The sequence below is a fragment of the Megalopta genalis genome, unplaced genomic scaffold (genome assembly GCF_051020955.1).
Source record: "Megalopta genalis isolate 19385.01 unplaced genomic scaffold, iyMegGena1_principal scaffold0033, whole genome shotgun sequence".
Classification (NCBI taxonomy): Eukaryota; Metazoa; Arthropoda; class Insecta; order Hymenoptera; family Halictidae; genus Megalopta; species Megalopta genalis.
Genome location: NW_027476102.1, coordinates 2,158,198 through 2,165,000, shown reverse-complemented (window position 1 = coordinate 2,165,000; position 6,803 = coordinate 2,158,198).

Sequence of the window (6,803 nt, the reverse complement as noted above, 5' to 3'; positions counted from 1 at the left end):
AGACAGAAACCGCTGGTACTTGGTTGTAAAATCTCCATTATCCGAACGAAAGCAATACGCCGTTGGTACTTGGTTATAAAATTTTCATTACAAGATAGAAAGCAATATGCCGCTGGTTATATTAATGTAATCTTATGGAAAGCATTACGCCGCTGGAACTTTGACCATTGCAATAATCGATCGGAAGCTATACACAGCAAGGAATACGAATATTATACCAAGAGATCGAAAACAATACGCTGTTCGGACGTTTTGACTAGCTGTCGCACAGTGCATACGCGCCGACCCGTCGCTCCGCATTTCGAGCGCAATTTCAGTGGTTTTTCAGTTCAGAAAATTACAGAGAGTGTTTGGTTGTGTTGCAGGAGTCAAACTGAATGATTTGATGCATAAAGTTTAATTAAACTCCCATTACTTTGCCGGGAAACATCGATTATTCCGATCTAGAAAGAGACAGAGACAGTCGATCCGCGTTATGTTAAATATTTCAAGGTTCCCGATTCCACAAAATTATAAAAAGTATACGGCTGTGTAGCGGGGATCAAAACGAGTAATTTCATGTATAAAGTTTAATTAATCTCCCAATAGTTTGCCGGGAAACATCGATTATTCCGATCTAGAAAGAGACAGAGATAGTCGATCCGCGTTATGTTAAATATTGCAAGGTTCCCGATTCCACAAAATTATAAAAAGTATACGGCTGTGTAGCGGGGATCAAAACGAGTAATTTCATGTATAAAGTTTAATTAAACTCCCAATAGTTTGCCGGGAAACATCGATTCTTCCGATCTAGAAAGAGACAGAGACAGACGATCCGCGTTATGTTAAATATTTCAAGGTTCCCGATTCCACAAAATTATAAAAAGTATACGGCTGTGTAGCGGGGATCAAAACGAGTAATTTCATGTATAAAGTTTAATTAAACTCCCAATAGTTTGCCGGGAAACATCGATTCTTCCGATCTAGAAAGAGACAGAGACAGACGATCCGCGTTATGTTAAATATTTCAAGGTTCCCGATTCCACAAAATTATAAAAAGTATACGGCTGTGTAGCGGGGATCAAAACGAGTAATTTCATGTATATTGTTTAATTAATCTCCCAATAGTTTGCCGGGAAACATCGATTATTCCGATCTAGAAAGAGACAGAGACAGACGATCCGCGTTATGTTAAATATTTCAAGGTTCCCGATTCCACAAAATTATAAAAAGTATACGGCTGTGTAGCGGGGATCAAAACGAGTAATTTCATGTATAAAGTTTAATTAATCTCCCAATAGTTTGCCGGGAAACATCGATTATTCCGATCTAGAAAGAGACAGAGATAGTCGATCCGCGTTATGTTAAATATTGCAAGGTTCCCGATTCCACAAAATTATAAAAAGTATACGGCTGTGTAGCGGGGATCAAAACGAGTAATTTCATGTATAAAGTTTAATTAAACTCCCAATAGTTTGCCGGGAAACATCGATTCTTCCGATCTAGAAAGAGACAGAGACAGACGATCCGCGTTATGTTAAATATTTCAAGGTTCCCGATTCCACAAAATTATAAAAAGTATACGGCTGTGTAGCGGGGATCAAAACGAGTAATTTCATGTATAAAGTTTAATTAAACTCCCAATAGTTTGCCGGGAAACATCGATTCTTCCGATCTAGAAAGAGACAGAGACAGACGATCCGCGTTATGTTAAATATTTCAAGGTTCCCGATTCCACAAAATTATAAAAAGTATACGGCTGTGTAGCGGGGATCAAAACGAGTAATTTCATGTATAAAGTTTAATTAATCTCCCAATAGTTTGCCGGGAAACATCGATTCTCCCGATCTAGAAAGAGACAGAGACAGACGATCCGCGTTATGTTAAATATTTCAAGGTTCCCGATTCCACAAAATTATAAAAAGTATACGGCTGTGTAGCGGGGATCAAAACGAGTAATTTCATGTATAAAGTTTAATTAAACTCCCAATAGTTTGCCGGGAAACATCGATTCTTCCGATCTAGAAAGAGACAGAGACAGACGATCCGCGTTATGTTAAATATTTCAAGGTTCCCGATTCCACAAAATTATAAAAAGTATACGGCTGTGTAGCAGGGATCAGAACGCGTAATTTCATGTATAAAGTTTAATTAAACTCCCAATAGTTTGTCGGGAAACATCGATAGTTCGATCGCGCGAGAGAGACAGAGAAACGAACAGTCTTTTTTTCGATTTACGGCTAAAATAAATTTTTCTAATTTTTTTCAATAACATATTCCTGCTAAAATAACTTTTTTACATAGGGATTAAGCATTTAGAACGATACATTGTTTAAAATAAGGGCACTTTACTCTTGACATTTTACGGTTTTTTCAATTTTCTGAAAAATCCTATCATTAGATTTTTTTAAGAATACGATATTCTTGCTTAACTAACGTTTCTACATAGGGATTAAGCATTTAGAACGAAATCTAATGTCAGAAAATGGCACTTTACTCTTGACATTTTTCGGTTTTTTCAATTTTCTGGAAAATCCTATCATTAGATTTTTTTAAAAATACGATATTCTTGCTTAACTAACGTTTTTACATAGGGATTAAGCATTTAGAACGAAATCTAATGTAGGAAAATGGTACTTTACTCTTGATCGGTACGTTGGGACTTTGAAAATATTCGGGCGTTCCAATCGCTCGTCTGTTGCATCATAGCGCGTCTCGGCGCAATCGACCGATTCGCTCGATCAATTATTTTCGATTTACGGCTAAAATAAATTTTTCTCATTTTATTCAATAACATATTCTTGCTTAGATAACTTTTTTACATAGGGATTAAGCATTTAGAACGATATAATGTTTAAAATAAGGGCACTTTACTCTTGACATTTTACGGTTTTTTCAATTTTCTGAAAAATCCTATCATTAGATTTTTTTAAAAATACGATATTCTTGCTTAACTAACGTTTCTACATAGGGATTAAGCATTTAGAACGAAATCTAATGTCAGAAAATGGCACTTTACTCTTGACATTTTTCGGTTTTTTCAATTTTCTGGAAAATCCTATCATTAGATTTTTTTAAAAATACGATATTCTTGCTTAACTAACGTTTCTACATAGGGATTAAGCATTTAGAACGAAATCTAATGTAGGAAAATGGTACTTTACTCTTGATCGGTACGTTGGGACTTTGAAAATATTCGGGCGTTCCAATCGCTCGTCTGTTGCATCATAGCGCGTCTCGGCGCAATCGAGCGATTCGCTCGACCCATTATTTTCGATTTACGGCTAAAATAAATTTTTCTCATTTTATTCAATAACATATTCTTGCTTAGATAACTTTTTTACATAGGGATTAAGCATTTAGAACGATATAATGTTTAAAATAAGGGCACTTTACTCTTGACATTTTACGGTTTTTTCAATTTTCTGAAAAATCCTATCATTAGATTTTTTTAAAAATACGATATTCTTGCTTAACTAACGTTTCTACATAGGGATTAAGCATTTAGAACGAAATCTAATGTCAGAAAATGGCACTTTACTCTTGACATTTTTCGGTTTTTTCAATTTTCTGGGAAATCCTATCATTAGATTTTTTTAAAAATACGATATTCTTGCTTAACTAACGTTTTTACATAGGGATTAAGCATTTAGAACGAAATCTAATGTAGGAAAATGGTACTTTACTCTTGATCGGTACGTTGGGACTTTGAAAATATTCGGGCGTTCCAATCGCTCGTCTGTTGCATCATAGCGCGTCTCGGCGCAATCGACCGATTCGCTCGATCCATTATTTTCGATTTACGGCTAAAATAAATTTTTCTCATTTTATTCAATAACATATTCTTGCTTAAATAACTTTTTTACATAGGGATTAAGCATTTAGAACGATACATTGTTTAAAATAAGAGCACTTTACTCTTGACATTTTACGGTTTTTTCAATTTTCTGAAAAATCCTATCATTAGATTTTTTTAAGAATACGATATTCTTGCTTAACTAACGTTTCTACATAGGGATTAAGCATTTAGAACGAAATCTAATGTCAGAAAATGGCACTTTACTCTTGACATTTTTCGGTTTTTTCAATTTTCTGGAAAATCCTATCATTAGATTTTTTTAAAAATACGATATTCTTGCTTAACTAACGTTTTTACATAGGGATTAAGCATTTAGAACGAAATCTAATGTAGGAAAATGGTACTTTACTCTTGATCGGTACGTTGGGACTTTGAAAATATTCGGGCGTACGCGGCGCGCTCGGCGCTTCGAACAGCTCCGGTGTCCCCATTATTTTCGATTTACGGCTAAAATAAATTTTTCTAATTTTTTTCAATAACATATTCCTGCTAAAATAACTTTTTTACATAGGGATTAAGCATTTAGAACGATACATTGTTTAAAATAAGGGCACTTTACTCTTGACATTTTACGGTTTTTTCAATTTTCTGAAAAATCCCATCATTAGATTTTTTTAAAAATACGATATTCTTGCTTAACTAACGTTTCTACATAGGGATTAAGCATTTAGAACGAAGTCTAATGTCAGAAAATGGCACTTTACTCTTGACATTTTACGGTTTTTTCAATTTTCTGGGAAATCCTATCATTAGATTTTTTTAAAAATACGATATTCTTGCTTAACTAACGTTTTTACATAGGGATTAAGCATTTAGAACGAAATCTAATGTAGGAAAATGGTACTTTACTCTTGATCGGTACGTTGGGACTTTGAAAATATTCGGGCGTTCCAATCGCTCGTCTGTTGCATCATAGCGCGTCTCGGCGCAATCGACCGATTCGCTCGATCCATTATTTTCGATTTACGGCTAAAATAAATTTTTCTCATTTTATTCAGTAACATATTCCTGCTTAAATAACTTTTTTACATAGGGATTAAGCATTTAGAACGATACATTGTTTAAAATAAGGGCACTTTACTCTTGACATTTTACGGTTTTTTCAATTTTCTGAAAAATCCTATCATTAGATTTTTTTAAGAATACGATATTCTTGCTTAACTAACGTTTCTACATAGGGATTAAGCATTTAGAACGAAATCTAATGTCAGAAAATGGCACTTTACTCTTGACATTTTTCGGTTTTTTCAATTTTCTGGAAAATCCTATCATTAGATTTTTTTAAAAATACGATATTCTTGCTTAACTAACGTTTCTACATAGGGATTAAGCATTTAGAACGAAATCTAATGTAGGAAAATGGTACTTTACTCTTGATCGGTACGTTGGGACTTTGAAAATATTCGGGCGTACGCGGCGCGCTCGGCGCTTCGAACAGCTCCGGTGTCCCCATTATTTTCGATTTACGGCTAAAATAAATTTTTCTAATTTTTTTCAATAACATATTCCTGCTAAAATAACTTTTTTACATAGGGATTAAGCATTTAGAACGATACATTGTTTAAAATAAGGGCACTTTACTCTTGATATTTTACGGTTTTTTCAATTTTCTGAAAAATCCTATCATTAGATTTTTTTAAAAATACGGTATTCTTGCTTAACTAACGTTTCTACATAGGGATTAAGCATTTAGAACGAAATCTAATGTCAGAAAATGGCACTTTACTCTTGACATTTTTCGGTTTTTTCAATTTTCTGGGAAATCCTATCATTAGATTTTTTTAAAAATACGATATTCTTGCTTAACTAACGTTTTTACATAGGGATTAAGCATTTAGAACGAAATCTAATGTAGGAAAATGGTACTTTACTCTTGATCGGTACGTTGGGACTTTGAAAATATTCGGGCGTTCCAATCGCTCGTCTGTTGCATCATAGCGCGTCTCGGCGCAATCGACCGATTCGCTCGATCCATTATTTTCGATTTACGGCTAAAATAAATTTTTCTCATTTTATTCAATAACATATTCCTGCTTAAATAACTTTTTTACATAGGGATTAAGCATTTAGAACGATACATTGTTTAAAATAAGGGCACTTTACTCTTGACATTTTACGGTTTTTTCAATTTTCTGAAAAATCCTATCATTAGATTTTTTTAAAAATACGATATTCTTGCTTAACTAACGTTTCTACATAGGGATTAAGCATTTAGAACGAAATCTAATGTCAGAAAATGGCACTTTACTCTTGACATTTTTCGGTTTTTTCAATTTTCTGGAAAATCCTATCATTAGATTTTTTTAAAAATACGATATTCTTGCTTAACTAACGTTTTTACATAGGGATTAAGCATTTAGAACGAAATCTAATGTAGGAAAATGGTACTTTACTCTTGATCGGTACGTTGGGACTTTGAAAATATTCGGGCGTTCCAATCGCTCGTCTGTTGCATCATAGCGCATCTCGGCGCAATCGAGCGATTCGCTCGACCCATTATTTTCGATTTACGGCTAAAATAAATTTTTCTCATTTTATTCAATAACATATTCTTGCTTAGATAACTTTTTTACATAGGGATTAAGCATTTAGAACGATATAATGTTTAAAATAAGGGCACTTTACTCTTGACATTTTACGGTTTTTTCAATTTTCTGAAAAATCCTATCATTAGATTTTTTTAAAAATACGATATTCTTGCTTAACTAACGTTTCTACATAGGGATTAAGCATTTAGAACGAAATCTAATGTCAGAAAATGGCACTTTACTCTTGACATTTTTCGGTTTTTTCAATTTTCTGGGAAATCCTATCATTAGATTTTTTTAAAAATACGATATTCTTGCTTAACTAACGTTTTTACATAGGGATTAAGCATTTAGAACGAAATCTAATGTAGGAAAATGGTACTTTACTCTTGATCGGTACGTTGGGACTTTGAAAATATTCGGGCGTTCCAATCGCT